An 18,983-nucleotide genomic window follows, 5' to 3' on the forward strand; every position below is an offset into this window, starting at 1 on the left:
GAAAACAGGAACAGACAACTCAGTCAGATAGTTGCTGGGCATGTAACCAGCAAATCCATAGTAGAACTAGTTGGCTGATAGGAAACCAGCCGGGTGAGTACCCGTATGGTAAACATCAGGTGGAGTTCTGTGCCGAACGCAATGATGGAGGTGGACAATACAGCCAGGGCTACTGAGGTGTTCACTTTCATTATGCAGAAGTTTGTTTTACAAGGGATATGTGTGAAAATTGCAAATGCCTAGGTTTTACTTCCTTCTCTCCTCAGTGAATCAGTGGGAGGCTGTGGCATGCTTTCCTTGCACTGGGATCTGCTGGAAGATGTGACAGCAGGATCACTGTGACATTTCAGGATGTGTCCTCAGACACTATTTCCTCTCCTAATCCAGAGTAATGGTCCAGATAGCAAGCATTAATGAGTGCTCAGGTACCTGGCCTTGGGACTTGGATGTTTCTGAAGGTCAGCTCTGCTGATGTTGCTTTCTTGTGTTCCAGCTGTGGTGGTAATCAATGTGTCTTTAAGTTCTGACCGTCAATGGGCTATAGAGACTGAGAAAAGAGGACTGTGTAAGGAGGAGGTACTACTACAATGCAGACCACTACAGCTTCTGTGATTCATTTCAATGACATGACTCCAGTGCAGCAGAGCATTAAAACGTTGGTGTCTTTGGGCTTTGAGAGTCAAAGAGAAGAGACTTCTTCGGGGTTTAATTTTGAACCATTTTCCCAGAACTGACTTCATCTCCTGTTTGCTGTTACCCTAGAAACTGACCTGTGCTCAGGGATGCAAATGGGATCAGGCTGTGGGCTCAACAAAGAGCTTCTCTCAGCTAGGTTTCTGCCAGCAACCTGGAAGCACCACAACCTGGAGGTAGCTGTTTCCCCCTGGAACAAGTCTTACCTTGGATGCAGCTGCTCCCATGGGCTAAAAGCAAACATCTGTCTCTGACTTACAGATTCAGTGGTGGGAAAGTTAAGCTTTAGCCCTTATGATTAACATTAGGCCAAGTTCAGTAAAAATGTGGACAAAACAAATATATACCTGCGGAATAATACTTGTGTTAACAATTCATATATTTATTCTGAGTTATATATGTTTGAATTGAGTACTTTTTCTAGGTGAATATTGTTTTGAGTTTGTCTCAGAAATTACCAGTCTGTCTTAAAGGATCCCTGAATGCTTGCAGGAGGCCGATCAGTGATCATTTTCCAATGTGTAATGCATGCAACTCAACCACTAGCAAGCTAAATTCTACAAAAGCCTTAAATACAGGTGTATGCATGTATGAGTAGTCCTCAACCTAATAAGCAATGATCCAGGCAAAGCATAGCCATTAATTTTTTCTGACAGAGTGAGTCCCTGGACAGTATTAGAATATAAAAGGAGACTCGGGAAATATTTATGTGCTGGGCAGATGCTAACTGCTGCTGGGTGTACGACTGGCAATTACATTTTAACAAGAGAATAGGCAATTAATATTTTCTATTCATTAGTATGCAGAAGGATAACAAATATTTTAACAGTAGCTCTTAATCATCAGCTGGATTTATGGATTGTTGTGTTTTAAAACCAGATAATTTTGCTGTAGCATGCTGCAGTTGTCTGCAAGTGAGAGGTGTCATCTGTGTACAGGAGGAAAGGGGAAGGGCCTGGGGCCGTAGTCAACATGAAAAACAAAAATGTTGAATTCCAGAACGGAAGGAGAGGAAAAACAGCCTTGCATTTTTGCTTGTATCCTAGGATTTTCTGTCATTAGATGGATTCTCCTGTGAAAAGTAATATTGTGTCATATAAACTAAAGTAGCAGAAGGTAATTTCCTGAAAGAGGAAAGGTGTTAAACTATAAATGACTGAAATAAGTCATTAGGGCAAGTACACACGAGTGGCTTCACCTGCAGAAGCAGCCCTGAGCAGAGAGCTGCTTTTAGTGGCTCCGGGGCTCAGTCTTCCTGGTGCCTTCAGGTGGGGAAAAAAAATATCTATTTTCAGGGAATTTCCTTTCCAAGGCAAGGCCTGTGTCTGCGCTAGTCTTGCTTTACCACTAGAGCAAAGCCGGGGTAAAAAAGTTTAACCTAACAGTGGTGGTATTTAGAATTTCAAGACATGCTTTCCTCAGAATGAGGAAAATCAAAATGAGTTAGGCTTCTCCCACCACTTATTTAATGTAAACCTTTATTTTTTTTTAAGGTCATGAAAAAGCAGGTTCCATGGACCTTGGTTTTAGAGCTGAGAGAACCCATTTAGTGTCTAGAAACCTTTCCTCAGCCCTGCAGGTATACTGAAACCACCGCCTGTTATCCCTACATTTGCTTCACGGTTTTGCTGTGCTTCCACATCGGCCTGTATCTGCCTTTCCTTTGCTTTTTTTTTTTGTTTTGGTATTGGGTTTTTTGGTGGGTATTTTCCGTTATTTGGCAACAGGACTGCTCTTTGTTCAGGGGTCGTACAGCACCTATGGAGTTACAGTCCCTGACCAAGGACAAGGATAACGGGATTACAGCGGCTGACAACAGTCTTAGGAGCAACTACTGTGGAGGTAGCCACTGCTGCTTGTCTTTTCCAAGATAAAATCTCGTTGGTCTTTTCTACCCGTTTCTGCCGAGTGCAGCCAAAAGATGGCAGCATTTTACTCGGCATTGGTGTGTGAACCTTGCAACTGCTTACAGGCTGACCCAAAAAATGCCGCTTCTAATGGGGTAGTCGGGATTTTCTCATGATCCCTGCTAAATATAAACCATACCACAATGCTTTTATACTATAAGAATGGAAAAGTATATTTTCAATAATTTTACTTAAAACTGTTGAACCATAGTTGTGGGAGACTGGGAACACAATGGCGTGGTTTTTTTTTTTAGTGTGGTCAGATTTATTTTCTGCGTACCTTTGTGTTGCTCACCAACTCACAGCTGCAGTCAGACCTAAAATTCAGTTTTGTTAAATTTGGACGTGTGAAAGGAGGGACATGGGAAATTTTGACAATTCCATAAGACCTTTCTCTGCAGTGAAACCTATAAAGACTTTTTGTTTAATATTTATGACTTCCAGCAAACTTTCCATTCATGTGGATGCAGATCAGCATTATTTCAGTCACAGGCATGTGGAAAGCGAGGCAAATAAGGTTATCTGGCTTCTTAACAGGTATCTTCTTGGCACTCTTCTTGGGTATCTGCAGACATTATTACAAATGCCACAAAACACTTCTGCATCTGCAGGTGTGAAACATGCTTGAAAACTCAGCCTGAGGTGACTCATGATGTTGTACTATGAGTTTATGCACATAATTGCCTTTGCTTCTGGACCACATTATAAAGGGACCTCTCAAAACTTACAAGTAGCTTTAAAAAAATAGGTAGCTTAGCTGTCACTATTAAAAAATCAGGTTATTTATATCTTAAGTTTTAAAAAATAATTAACTTTTTCTTTGGTTTTTCTTTTTTTTTTCAGTTTTTCTCCCACACACTTATGAACGCTAATGGATTTGCTGAAGTGCTTGCAGTTAATACCCAGATGATATTTGCAGCCTCACGTAGGCAACATAGCTGATCAGCACCTGTAATACATACACTCGATTAAGTTTACCTGGATTTAAGCGTATTGGTGTGCAATAGCAGTAACATTACTGACACTTTGTCTTAAAACCTTTCCCAGTCACTCAGCTAATTCAGATGAAGGAACAGAAAGCGTTCTTAAATCTGCTGTCTGTTTGTCTTTATGCTCAAAAAGCCTCCTGGGCACTAGTTGACATTTTGAGGCCTATCAGCCTAATTAGAAGGGCTGAAATTTCAATTTGCAAATGCAGCCTGGGTGATGCATGCTGAATACTCCATCTCTGATGCCTGGAAGATGTCTGCACCTGCTACTGTTGGATCAGTGCACCAGTGCCCTCTCAGCTCATGTGAGTATGTGTCTGTGCTTGCAGCAGTGGCACTCAGCTGCAAACTGTTCATGGAGCCTGGCAGCAATAGGTTATCCTTCACTATGCCTGGAATCCCCACAGGGACTGTGAGTAAAAGGCTTTCACCAGCACTGTGCAGTCCTTTTGCTTGCTGGTTTTCATCAACTTTTAACACTTTAGCTGGGAAAAATGTTTTCAGCTTTACACAAATGACAAGCTGTTTTGCAGCAGAGGAGAAAAAAAAAAACCCATGCTGTGTGGAAGTTTAAAGATGGTCAGCTAATCCAGCCGGAGGGTGAGAGAGCAGCTGAAGTTGCTGACATGAACGAGCAATAGGTTTTAAGGTTTTCAGGAAACCATTTCACAAGATGTTACAAAGACAGCTCACGCTACCAAAAAGGCTTTTCATACTTTATTTATGGCTGAACTTCATTAACAATTAGTGTTGTGTGTAAAGGACAGTTCAACCCCTATAAGTTCGTGTGATTGTTACATCTTTGCTATAGGGAAACTGAAAAGAGGTATCATTAAGGCAGATAGGACTGAGGGTGTGAGCAACCACTGCCCTGTGGGACAAAAGAAATGAAGGGGAGCTGGAAGTCCTCAGTGTTGATCCTGTGACTGATCCTGAGGTAACAGTCTCCTCTTTGCTCCTTGGAGGCCAAACTGCACCCTCACTTGTCTTTGAAGCAATGGGGAATAACGTCACTGATGTGCTGAGCTTTGGCCATGTGAGGTTAAATAGTCAAGCTGTGGGCTGCTGAGGGGATGCTGGGGAAAATAAACAAGATTACAAGTTCCAAAAGGGTTAATAAATCAGAATCAATAAAAGAGTTGTTATGCAGTTTTATAAGCCATCCATTGCTTTTGAGATTTTTTTTTTATTGTCAAAGGAGGGTAGCTGAAATCACAATCTCATGAAATAAGGTCTTGGCACACAGAGTGAGTTAATCCATTTGAAAATAATTCTCAACACAGCAAATATTGTCTAGAGATTAGTTTATGGCCAGTGAGCACATAGAGCCTGTCTGTTCTGCCAGCCATAGCTTCCACTGGGAATGGAAAAGAAGCTGTAGGTTACAACTGTTAGATCTCCAATGGCAAACAGCTGGAAAGAATGCAAAGCTGTGGGTCCACCTCTTTCTGCAAAGCCAGTTTGAAGACATGGTTACTCTTCCTGGAGACTGCAGAGCTGTTCTTCTCCAATGTAATTTTTCTACTATTTGTAACCTAATTCCACCCTGTTCTGAATATGGACCACACCAGAGCTGATGGAGAACACATACACACTGGATGCAATTTTCCCCCATGCTTCTACCCCATAGTTATTGGGAACCTTCCCCTAAGAAGGCAGGGGCAGCAATCTGAGAAGGTAAAAATGGAAAATAAAATTATTCTGAAAGATTTTTTTATGCCACAGTTCTGTGTTTGCATATTTCTACTGAGTTGTATCACTTTGATTGGGACCCAAAGTCCTAAAAAATGTCACTTATCAGAAAAACTTGTATTTTTTATGCAGTTCTAAGCCTGACACCACAGCATCTGGGCAGATAAAGGAGGAGTTTGTTCATTCATTTCATAATTTTTGTGTTACTCGGGTGTTGATTTAAGACCCTGATTTTCTTCCATTTGGACAAGCGAATAGGTTGATGTAGTTTTTCTTATTCCCAAAGTTTTATAGAGTATGTTCCAATTGGTCATTTTGTCACAGGTGTTTCTATTTCATATATACAGTCCCAGAACTACTGGAGAAAAGTGACTGATAGGTTTAAAATTTTCAATACTTGCATAGTTTGTTCCTCATTTGTAGCCTATTGCACCTAAAATTTTTCCACCACCAGAACAGAAGGCAAACCATCTTTTATATGTGTGAAAATTAGTGTACTGGGTGTCTTACGCATTACAGAACTTCACTGTTTGTGTTCATTTCTCCATTACTTCACCCCTAATTATACTTGGGCTACCAAAAATGTTAAAATTCCACCTGAAAGTTCTACTGACTTCATTAGCATCCTTGATTATCCATCAAGGATAATATTTCCATTTATCATAAAGAATAAGTTGCTTTCCCTTGGTTTTCTCAAGAGGCCTGTCAGAAAGATGTCTGCAATTCTTAATAAAAAGTGAAAGAATACCACTCCAGTTAAGTAGCTGAGAAGTAAAAGCTGGTAAAGATCTACCATAGATCGCTAAATCCCTCTGATTAGCAGATTACATTTTCTTTTGCTGTCTCTCTGCATAAAGCTTTCTTCCCGGTACAGCTAAAATGGGCACTAAACCCAATTATATACTGCGGTCATACATTTCTATTAAGACATTTTCTATAAATTAGTCAGATGTACTCAAGGATTTTGTGTGACTCTAGCTGCTAATTAAAAATTGTGCTGGCCAGCAGGGCAGGGTAGCTCACGTCACCTGTAACAATTGATGTTGTCCTCCTGAAGGACTTTGCTGTGCCAAGTCTCTGTTCGAGTCAGTGCTGCCACTGCCATTGAACTGGATGGGGGAAGTTGACTAAGCTTTAAAAAAAAAAATAAATAAGTTTTCCATCCAAAGACAGGTTTGGCAGGACTTGGCTGCAACATCCAAATGCATGAATCTGAGACTTTTGCTCCATATCCACCAAACTCGGAAGATTTCCAAAGAGGATCTTAGAGGTCTGTGTTTGATGTGAAGTTACCAAGCAGTCTGTGGCTGTTTATGCATCCATCCAGAATGGTGCTGGTCAAACAGTAAGTGGCTCACACTGGCTGGTGTCTCAGAAGCTAGCAGTCACTTTAGAGAGTGCAGTGAAGAGCAGGGCAGAGGTACCTGAGCTAGTTCTCACACCAGCAGCAGTATTACAGCATATTAGCACCACAGAGTGAGCGAGCCATGTTAACTCCTCACTGCAATGGAGACATTCACATAGAAGCCAAATCCCATTTGCCTCAGCATGAGATGGTGGTTCCCACCTGAACAAACTCAACTGGAGGAGTCTTCATCCATGCTGGATCCATCCTTGGATTCCTGGATTTATCCTTGATGGCATCTTTGCCTTTGACATTGAATGGAGCATGGTGTAAAACAAAAGCAGAAACTTCCAACCCTTCCCCCATGAAATGCAAGTCATTCGAGGGTCCTCTCTTCACACGCCATGATCCTTGTATTCCCTTGGCACAGAGGCAGACCTTCACTGGGGAGGTGAAGGGGCATTGTGTGGCAGTTGTCACTCTCCTTGGTGGTGGAGGGCTTCAAGTTAAGCTGGAGCTTCTTACACCTTCTCTGTGATTCCTTTCTATTAAATAAATAGGTTTTTTTAAACACACACATAAATTGAATGAGGTCATGCCTGAAGCAGGTGATGAAGGGCAAATGGTTCTTAAGTGTGTACCACTACCTTTTGTTGCATGAGCTGTAGCTGTTGCTTCAGGTAAAGGCACTCTGGTCTGCTTTCACATCACCTTCCCTGCTGGCAACATCACCTATTTGGCAGCATCCAGCCACTGTGAAAAAGCAGCTCCTGCTGGATGCCCTCCTATACGCCTGATGCTTACTCCAAGGCACAGCAGAGAAACATGTGCTCCTGCTTGCAAACCTCCACACCTCTGGCATAATACAGACCTTCAGAACATGGATAACTTGCAGAATATGGGGCAAAAAGAAATGGGATACCAACACTGTCTCCTTCCTGAATTTGACAAGAAAGCTTTAGACACTCCTCAGTTCCTTCAAATGACACTACTAGGTGACAGCCTGCAGGAGGTCTGCATTTGTGTTTCATTTCACATCAGGGGTACACTTTTCAAGGAAATCTCAATTGTCACTATTTAACTGCACTTTGGTTTACATTGCAGAGGGGTCTCTCAAAATGAACTCTTGCAGATGAGATGAAGCCAGTAGACACACAGCCAGAGCACACCTAGCATGCCTAGTCCACAGTAGCACCCCCCCCTCCCCCCCAAAATGCAAATAGTGTGAATATGAGATACTCAGATCCAGCTGTTTCATTCTACAGGACTCTCCTCGTTGCGCCACACAATATCCTTGCTAACACAAAGCCAAATGTGCCTGCTCCCAGCCCTGACCTGGGCACCCGGAGCATGGAGTCCTCATCCTTCCCTGGGCTCAGTCCCCTGCAACCCAGCTCTGCCTCTTTGAGTGTGAAAAACAAGTACTGGACAGGGACTTCACACCTGGATTCTGCTGGAGCTAGCTCTGCATGAGGACCATCTACAGCCATTAAAAAATACAGTATAAAAGTTACAAACTCTTTCATCCAAAAAAAAATCTGGAAAATTCCCAAACCAGGAAGGAGCTCTGTATGGATTACAATCTGTGTAGGAACCAGTCATCTGATGCATACTACACTTCAACACCCAGCATTTTATCTATCAACTAAGTCTTGGGATTTTCCAAGAGAGGCAAACATCTGTTTAGGAGCCTTGTTTAGTCTTTAAATTTTAATCTAAATAGCCAATCTCACACTACTTGTTGAAATAAGATGTGCTAAATTTTTATGGCTTTTTGTTCTAAAACACAGGAAAAAAACCTGCATCTGTGAAAATCTGATAAACTGTAGACATTTTTTCTCTCTCGTCTATGTTGTAGCCAAAAGGTTGGGGGTTTCAACCAGTGTAATACTGCTGTTAATTTCATTTGTCTAAAATAAGCTTCCTTTGATTGAGTCATGACGTTTTCCCACTAAGCCATGGGAACCATTTAGAACACAAGATGACAAATAATGCCAGAGAGACAGAGAAAATTAATTACTAGCACAGAACCATCTAAAAAGCACAATTCTGGAAGGAAGCTATTAGGTTGTTGAATCCATTCCCTGCTTTCCTCTGAAAACCTGTTATTTTGGGTTCTCTCATAATCTGGTATAACTCCACCTTCAAACTGTTTTGCCCCTTTCAAGAGGCAGAATAGAAACCAACTTCATTACTAGGCAACTGTGCATTTGATCTTATTTCCTCTTTTACATAAATATTTCATCTTCCCATGGTATCTATGCCAATGAGGTATTTTAACAGAGCAAATGTATCCTCCCTCAGCATTTGCTTTGCTAGACTATCTAAACTGTGGATATTTAAAGGATATCTATCCTTTCAGTGAAGCTTATCATGGATGACTTCTAGTACCAATTGCAATAAGTACATGCACAAACAGTTTAGGACAAAGATTGAACTGCTGGAACCTAAGAGCACTATAGATGCATTCATGGATTGCTCTGCCTGACCTAATATGTCCCTCAGCTGGCATTATTGCCCTTGTTGGATTCATTTCTGCCATGTTCTTTTGACATAACAACTTTCAAAGAGTTTTTAAGCTTTCATCATAAACGATTTGCAGTATTGACATGATAGCTTTGATATCTCACTCCCATCCACCTTCCTGGCACCATCCGGAGGTGGAATATAGCTGTAGATATGGGTGGGAATCAGAATGGGATTTCATGAAAGTGATCTCTGAGATGAGATTAGAAGAGCACAAGGAGCTTGTGAAGTTGTGTGAACTCTCAGCTCCCGTGGGAAATGTGTGAACACACATATTCTGTTCAAAAAGGCTGAACAGAAGGCTTTTTTATCACTTAGCTTCATCAATATGAACTTAATGCTTCAAACATGCAATAAAAATGTGTCTGCACTGTAAAACACAAAATTTACCAGGAGCATGTAAATAAGAGCAGTGATAACAGATGCATAAATAAACATGGTATCATGGCATTCAATTTTCATTTGGCAGCTATCTCAAAAGCTGTTCCTATGGGAAAGTTATCACACATAAGAAGTCTTTACTAACCCATATAAATAAATCTGTCTGGTTCCAATTTGCCTTGTTACTGATGTAAGCTGGAAAATTGCCATCTCTGAGAGCAGACCTGGGCTCTAAGTGTTATTACCAAGTTCCCTGCTTTGTGCTGAGATGTGTGGTGTTTAGTGGCTCTTGAGAGGGTAGGGTCTGTCCACGAGCACACCAACAGCAGGGCTTTGATGCTCGAAATTCACAAGTCCCCTTCTGATTGTCAGCTGTTCTCACAAAAGAATCATAACTTTCTGTAACATGTCTCGTCTCTTTCTCTCAGACAAACACACACACATGAAATTATGTGTATTTTTTTCAAGTAGCTGTGTGTGTTTAGAGTATTAGGTACCTTCCTTCAAGACAACTTAATTAACATGCAAATGCAACACCAAAATTCGTCATTCCAATAAACATACCAAAGAACAGTTCTTGCGTTGTAGAAAAATGAGAAAAGAACACAGAAAAGCAGTCTTGACTTCTTTGTACTAACATTATTTGTGGTCAGGTTTTGAAATTTTTGTCTTTTTCAAACAATGAAGCATTGTAGAAAAGGGTGTGTAGATATGACCTTGAATGAGGGGGGGGGACTGAAATATTCAGGTTGCATCTCCCTGAGGAAGAAGGAAGGAAGGGGAACAGAGAAAACAGTCTTTCCTTAGTAGAAAGGCACATGGGACTCATGAAACTGTACCTTATAGGCTCTAACAGGACCATATACACTTTAGAATATAATAAATGGTAACTGGAGAAGAGGTTGCTTGAAAGTAATTTTTGTAAGAGTTATAAAAGCCTGGAGTCAGGAAAGAGAGAGGAGGTTGTAGTGCACATCTTGTTACCTAACAGCTGTAAGCTGCATATTGATCTGCTTTTGAGCAGTGATAAACAAAGCCATGAACCCAGCCGAGGTAGATTTCAGAGTCTCACACATGCATGCATCAGTCATCATTTGGGATTATATGTTAGCAACACAACCCCAGTTAAGAGGGAGCTATGTAAGGCTGGAGCTTTAGAGAGCTTTATTATAGAAACAAATTTGGGAAGCTGCTTGGATCTCCATCTCATGAGATTGCTTTCTGCCAAACTTTGGACAAACATACATTAAGCCAAAAAAAAAAAAAAACCAACTCAAAGTGGCATAGGCAAAGAAAAAAAAAAAGACAACATTTTCAGCTAAAAACTATTCAGAATACATTCAGGAAAAAAAATCAAAACATTTTACTATTTTTAATCATACCTTCCTTTTCACTCATTTTTTTTTTATCCATTTTCTTTCCTCTATAGTCCTCTCTTCAAAGGACAAGCTCATTAGGAAGGTTCATCAGGAAGTCAAAAGCCAGTGGGCATTCAGACCTTGTCATCTGTCCGAGCAAAGCCAGTGTATAAAATCTCATGAAAGGTAAGATCATTCATTGGTGTCACCTGTTGCAAAGACCTTTCTGCAAAGTTTTACCTTCTGGTACTAAATTAAGTGCACAGAAGAGAGAGCAGGATGAAAAATAACTTGTAGAGACAATTCCAGAAATGTAAAATAGAACATAAAAGCCTATAAAGCATTCTTAAATTCAGGCTACTCTTTCTGTCATCAGAAAAGCCATACTCTAATTCATCTGGATACTCATACCCAAAGGGATCTACGTTCAGCTGAAATAAAGAAAAACAGATGCTAACTCACATGTAAACAGCAGCATGAAGAACACATCTTCTAAAGGCTATTTGTATCCTTTGCTTCTCCTTCAAGTATGTTTTTCTTGGTTGCTTTATAGCATAGCTGAGACCACACAAAGCTCAGATCAACTGTAAGCATATTGGCTATTTATGCTCAGCTTCCCCTGGGACACCTGGCTACCTTTCTTGCAGCACCTGAAAACCATCACTTTAACTAGGAAGTCTAGGGTTATCAACATGATCATCTACACAAGTGTACCCAGAAATGGTGGCACACCTCATCTAAGGAAAACTTTTACAGGGAAGTTTAAAAAAAAGTCTTACAAGTAATCATGCCCAGCTCAGCAAAGCATCTTGAGAAACTCCTATACTCATAAATAGCCTAGTACTCTCTGTAGGGCTTAAAGAAAAAGTATTTTCTATTTCTTCTATAAAGCACCTTTAATATGAATACCCATGGTAGGATGTATCTCGTCTCACTTTAGACATCTACAATAAAAGCAATAGTAGTAGATGTAGTTGTAGGTAATTGCTCATTTCAGACTGAGATGTACCTACAGTGGAAAAATGATGTCCCAGAAAAGCCTTTCTCTCCATTTATCATGGGGAGTATGCCCAGATGAGGTTGTCAACACAGCTAACTCCTGGGACAAAGTAAGGTGAGTCTCATCCCATGTATCTATCAACTCCTCTCCAGTCTCGTATTCCCAGTCCTTATCCCTTTTGTCTAGACATCTGATGATTCTTTCTGATTTTCTCCTGGGACTGCCTTGATCTTATTTCAGACTTGATCTCGCATGGCATTTAGTTCAGCCACTAGTCTTACAAAGCTCTTACTAATGGTCTGCACTGGTTTCTATCTGATGGCTTTGAAGGTATTTTGACTCATATCAAGGTAAATGTGAGCCAATTAATTACACCAATTTAAACCAAAAGTCACCCTCCTGGTTTCTGATTTTTTGAAACAGCTGAATAAGCAACCAAGTTTGGCTAATGCATACTTTTTCACTGCAGGCAAGGCTGATAATAAGTAGATTTAATCACTTTTGCTGCATTAAAAATATAATTTGAAATGCAAGATGTACTTTTCAAAGTTACTGTAAGTACAACTCAGTTTTTAAGAAAAGCTTTGAAATCTTTGGCCAGCTCATTTAAATGACAAGATAATTCTCTGCATCTTGCAGTGTGTGCTGCAGCACCACAGAAGTATCAGAAGCAGTTTAGAAGTGGTAGTATCCATAAAGTCTGCATGTTTAGAACTGATGTGAGAATTGCTTTGTTACTCTGTGAAGTTTTGATAACATTTTGTTCTGTCTAGAGCTTCTGGAAAAATAGAATTTAATCCTAGTGAAAATCTACATATTTAAAAAGCATGGTTCAGCCCTGAACTGGAAATTTTGGAGTTTGTGAGCTGTATGATTGGAAAGATTTTGCTGGGTTTTTAGAAGATTTTAGCAATAAAATGCAATTTACTGATTTTACTAGTTTTAAGTGAAGAGTGCATGGCCCCTAAGAGGGAGAAGCTTCTTTCTAGTTGGAAAATTATTTTTGTTTCTGTTGTTTTCAAACTGAAAATAGAAAATTCCCCAAGGTAAATTCTACTTTTCTTCCAGAAAATTGTTCTGATGGAAAAGTCTTAAGTATCTCTAAATGAAACAATGCACAGCCAACCATCATCTGAGTCAGGAACACTGTCTGACACGGTAGGGACTTCAAAGTGTTGGCGTTTGTTCAGTTTTTATATTTGTATTCAGTAGCCATTTATTTAACATGCCAAGGTTTCATTGAGAGTTCTTGTTTAATATTTATTATTCCACTATCAAATACATCCAGAACTGGAAATTCCTCCATGTTACAAGCTTTTGTTCCTCCCCAGCCCTGCTCTGGGATATTCACATCTTTTCGTTCTGAAGAAAAATCAGTTCCAGCTAAGGAAACAACAGGGTTACAGATTCCTGTGCTGCAAACCCAGATTTTCATGCTTGATTCTGCTTTTTAGAGGGCTTTGGTTGAAAGAGCCAAATATCAACTTCTTCCACTAGAGCTTTGCGTTTCCGAGCAGTTTCACATTGTTCCCTAATCTTAACCCCATGTGAAACAGATAATCTGCAATTAAAAGCCCAGTTCCAAAAATATGCTGGCTACTTCCATTGCACCTGTGCAGCAAGGAGCTTTCTTGTAGGAATACCTTTGAGGTCTTTTTGCGCAAGTATTTAGTCTTGTGATATGATTCACACGTATGTTTAGGTGGTACTTTTAAGCAATAGCTGATTTTCTACTTTCCTGTCAGTGGCACTTATGCAAGCTGTTGGGAACAAGTCTGGGATTTCCTTTTTATTTGTTTGTATCACACCTTAACCCCCATAGCTTTCACCTCAGAAATGCTGTAATCCATCTTGCTTTGTGTGAGCCATTAAGCAAAGCAGGGATGTTGTTCAATAAATGCCTGCAATGAAGATGCAATGGCCCTCAGGGACAGAAATTCTGTTGAATACAGCAATAAATTCTTACTGATGCTGTGGAATACAGGAATTATCATGCTGTTGAATTTGCTATTAGATTTACCTGCAGACTCAATAGGGAAGCCATTTCTCAGAATAAGAACAGATATTAGAACCCCCAAACGGTTGTAGTTTTCAACTTGGAGTAGTAATAAAACATATTCTGTGGTGGATATCACTTTTCTTTTGCTCCTTTTCTTCACACTTTTATGCTTAATTTCCTCAGACCTCGGTCTCAGGCTTCTTGTGATTAAGGTTTTTATACTAAACTTAAGACTGTGCATTCATGCATTGTGTTTAAATAGATTTGGCATCCTCTGCAAACTTGCTGGGTTTGGTCCATTTTTTCCTATTTCACAACTTACTAAATACAATTCTAGCACTTGGCTCTAGGTCAGCATGTGCTCTGCATCTTCAGTCTATGAACAAGCATAATGGTTGAGTTCTGGGCGAGCATCTTTGCCCCCTCCTCCCAAAGTGACAACTCACCCTGCCTGCCAGCAGCAGCCTCACCAGCTGTACTGGTAAGCTCAGCAGTGCTGTGCTATGAACTGGGGCGGTCCTGCAAGCCCCTGCTTCTGTGGTGCAGACGCTGCCTGGATTTGGCCCAGGCTGGGCAGCTCTCCCCCAGTTCAGTCCTGTCCTTTGCAGGGGCTCGTCCCAGCAAGCAGCCTGCTCTGTGTTAGCGCAGCCCTCCAGGAAAAGAAAGCTCATGTTTGCCACTCCCAGCTGTCAGAAAAGATGAGAGAAAGATGTGGGAGGCACTGAGGAGGATGATCATCCCCCAGGTGTTAAATCATGGGCTGGGCAGGATGGGACTACAACCCAGAGGCAGCCCCAGGACCAGAGAGCCTCCCCCATGTGCAGCAGAGCCCATGCTCACTGCCAAGGCTGCACCTGGTAGGAGGCAGCTATGAGTAGGACTGTCTTGGTGTGGCTAAAGACGTTGCTGGATCCTGGTGTCTGTTAAAAACAGAGATGCAAGAGAGCAGGCAGCATGGTCTAACTGCCTCCCCCAGCCCTTTCCCCCCTGTCCCAGGAGGTCTCAGAGGGTTTTACCCGCCACCCCAACCTTGAGTCACCTGCACAGAATGGCAGAGAAAAACAAGGACATGGCACTGGACGTGTGCTGTAGATGTCTGGTTGTCACAAGGCTGCCTTACTGGCCAGGTCAGGCCAAAATGCCTTGGTTTCAGCTGGGGTGCAACCTCCCCACGTCGACGTGGCCCCGTGGGTACAAAGGGGAATTGCCCAGCTGGCTGGGGAGAGCTGTACCACAGCAGTGGGTCTGGCTGAAGTTTAGCAGCTGCCTAACTGTGGGTGGTGAGTCCCATAGACAATAGATGCTGCATCCTAAGCTGTGGCAGCTGTTGGAAATGAAGCCTTGGACAAATTTCTCTAGGTCTGTCACCCACGATGATAAATTTAGGCAGCTGAACCTGCACACATTCACTTACAAGTGACAGCTGACATTTCCTAACACTATTACATGGAAAAACTATGCCAGATGGACAGTCTTGTCAGGAGCAGCATTTGCTCATTTTCTTTTCCTGCTACTGTGCTGAAATTCAGGATGACTTGAAAAATAACAACAACAAAAAAGAGTTGTATTAAAAATGTGCAAGTTGCAAAGCTGCACACTTAAGAAATCTCTAAAGTATCCTTATGGCCCCTTCTACACATAAACCACTATAAATCTTTAATTACATGCTCACATGCTGTTTTTCACTGAACTTTGTCTTGGGCAGTAGCTGGATATTCAGTGTTTCTCTTCCTGTCATTCAGAGGGGACTAGTTTAGCACATTTCACCCAAACTGAACACAAAAGTTTGTACTTGATGAACCTGTGATGTTCCCACCATAGTAACCGAGAGCGTCATAAGCCTTAATCTTGTTTCAATTATATTTTTCCTCATTTAAAATGGAGGAAAGGAGTTACAGGCAGAGAGTGGCCAAAGTTGGCAAGTATCCATCAACTGCAGGAGCCCAGATTCAGGATGATGTTTTCTCATAATATTTAATTATCAAGAACAACCCACCCTTTCACCCTTTTCTGGTACCAGTGACACTTCAGTTATGCTTTGTGGGACTCGATTAATTCATTAGCCTGTGCCAACAAATGTCAATAGCTTGCACCTACGCAGTTAGAAGTTGCCACTTCTGTAATTCTTCACTGGCGAGTGTGAAGCTTGTGAGTCTTCCTAACGCTACTTTGCACAAAGAGGTCTGCACCACCTCCCTCCTCAGAAGCTGGTGGCTTAATGGCAGCTTCTGTGAAGGGCTAAGAAATAAGCTCGGACTGCCTTTCACAGCTGTCACCCTGCAGAATGACCGCAAAGAACAGCAAGCATGGTATGCTTCGTTGCTACTACCCATGCCAGATATGCTACAGACGCATGTAATCTGAGGCTGTCAGAGTCTTGTTTTGACAGTAAAAGATGTTTTCACAGGGTGCTTTGCCATACATTCATGATTAATCTTGAGTGAAATTTAGAATTTCAATTTTGGAAATTTGGACAATGACAATTAAATACAATCCAAATATCAGCCAACATTTTAAATGGTTAAAAATTTTCTCTTACAGTATGACACTCTCATGAAAGAAAACGTAGTGAGCATTGTGAAAGCAAAGCTTCAACGTGGAATTCTTCATTTTTACATTCCTACAGAGCATGCTGCCTGAATTACCTATGCTTCCCACCCTGTACTGTCAGAGAGAGAGAAGAGAGTGCGGCATGAAGTCCAGAGCTGAGCCTGCCCAGAAGCCAGCCTTCCAAGCACAATTTCCCAGTGGCACTGTGGCAGCATAACACCATAATGTGGTTTCTGTTCTACTCAGTAAACTCAAATACCTTGAGGTAAAGTTCACTTATTCAACATTATATTTCACCTTTCCTGCTAAAATCCTGAAACATTCCATGTGGAAACCCTAGCCCTACTGTAATCTTTTCAGCTTAGCATTTTCTACCTATTCATTTCATTTCAAAGGAAATAACGACCCCATTACTAATACTTATTAACTTTCATTTGAATGTTTCTGTTCTCTATTTTGCTTCTAAAAAAATCCTTTTCCAGTCTCCTAAGAAAGGCCAGTACCTTCTGGGTACAGCTGTTTCCCATTCTTTTCCTCCCCGCTATTTGCATACCAAGGCCTGCAAGCCACAGAATGAGTTAAATGACATATATGAAGGTTTTGCTCTTCCCTTGTAGTTTCTGGTACAAAGAGTAGTGTATACTTCCAAAGTTCTCATACTCTTTATTTCCAGATAGTCTCGTGGCTATTCCTTTTTACTCGCTCACGACTGGAGGAAGAAGGTCAACTGGTTAATGAAAACCTAAAGCCAGGGGTGACTTAGTGACAGGTGGAAGACTGAGTAACTGCCTGAGCCCTAGTAAGTTATCACTTCAAAAGACACCTCCATTTGGTAACCTGCTGAGCGCCCTGCTGCTCCTCCGCAAGCAAGTAGAGCAGCACAACGGGAATGGCTCTGTAGACCAAAAGAGCCGGAACAGAGCGCATGGTACATGCTCGGGGGAGTTTACTTTCAACTCGTGCTCGTCCGAGCTGGGGAGCTGAATGCCCACCTGCAGCTGCAGTTGGTTATGGGCTGTCTGCTGGAGGATGCCTTGTACTTGGCTTGGCCGACAAGGGATCCAGGTTGTACAGGCGGAGGTCAGGCTGCAACGGGAGCCGGGGCACAGCAGGGCGGGCAGTGAGGAGGCTTGCTTCAGGAGTGCGCTGCTGATCCAAAGCGAAATATCATTATGGGTGCACCGAAGGCTGGATTCCTGGCACGGCAAGGCCTCCAAAAATCAACAGATATTCACGTTATAATGATGCGCCACTTCCAGTGCAAAATATCTAGATTTTTAGTGACTCACATGCAACACACTTGAGATTACAGCCGTATCAAACAGACCTGGCCATCTCACACTGATATTGCTGATAATAACATACGGAACAAAATAAACAATCCGCTTGCTTTTGTAATGCTTTCTGCATGTGATAATTAAGTTCATGGCTGATTTGGAAAAAAATGAGAATAGAAAAAGCAAGTCAAGTATTATAAATCTTCTTACACATCTTTTATTTTTATCAATAAGCGTGTGGAATAACTATGATTTCTGTGGAGGCACCAAGGAACAACGGCGCCTCTCTGAGGAGAATCTGGATCAGTGCTTCCATTTCAGCTGGGCTGTAACCCAGCTATCTAGAGCTGCTTAGAGGTATTCTAGCAGATTCCTGATCCCCAAGTATTTTTCCCCTAGTGCTATGTAGATTTAACAGCTCAAAAACCTATGGTGTACTAATGTTTAATTGTGAAGGCTGCGTTATTCCTGAAATAAAAAAGGAGACCTGAGAGACAGGCTACCTTACAAAAAGCAGCTACATCTCCCGAAGAACCACTGCATTCCTACAAAATTTTTCTAGGACATCTCCTTCACCAAATTTTCCAGATTACTATTTTCTAAATACAAGGTGACATTTTTCCCTCTGGAAATCATTAAACAATTATATATCAAAGTCATGACGGAATTCAGATTGTCTGAGGGATTTACATTTTCATCCATCCTCGCTCCTTACTTATTAGAAAATTACATATTACCCTCAGGAATAGGACGTGCTTCCCAATCCCCCCTCAGTTTCAACTAAGCTGTAAACATGACATGCTATCTCAATACGCCAGACAAATAAAGTTGTATCACATATTTGTATAATTCTGCTGTACATCACAAGAAGATTTGCTGTCACATTAAATCGTTTTTTGCAGGGTTTAAAGAGATGTTGACCTTCAAGTAAGTCTTTGGACTTATCTTTGGAGTTGTAGAGTATGACATTTGATCAGCCATTTGTGTTGAGCTCATCTAAAATTCATTCCTGTGTATTTGCAAAACATCGGTAAAAACTTTAATTTGTACTTCCCTTTCATCATCTGCTATCAACACAAATTTAAGAACTCGGGTTGCAAACTTGGGATCTTGCTATGTTTTTTATGGAATCAGTATCTTGAACTATTAAATATATACTGCACACCTCTGTGCCTAATTCAGAGAGAATTTCACAGTACTGAATTTGGCAACTCCTTGGAGATCTAAGACAGTACTCTCAAAACAAGGAGTCCTTGCTAGGAAATA

Source organism: Falco naumanni, chromosome 2 (genome assembly GCF_017639655.2).
Source record: "Falco naumanni isolate bFalNau1 chromosome 2, bFalNau1.pat, whole genome shotgun sequence".
Taxonomy (NCBI): domain Eukaryota; kingdom Metazoa; phylum Chordata; class Aves; order Falconiformes; family Falconidae; genus Falco; species Falco naumanni.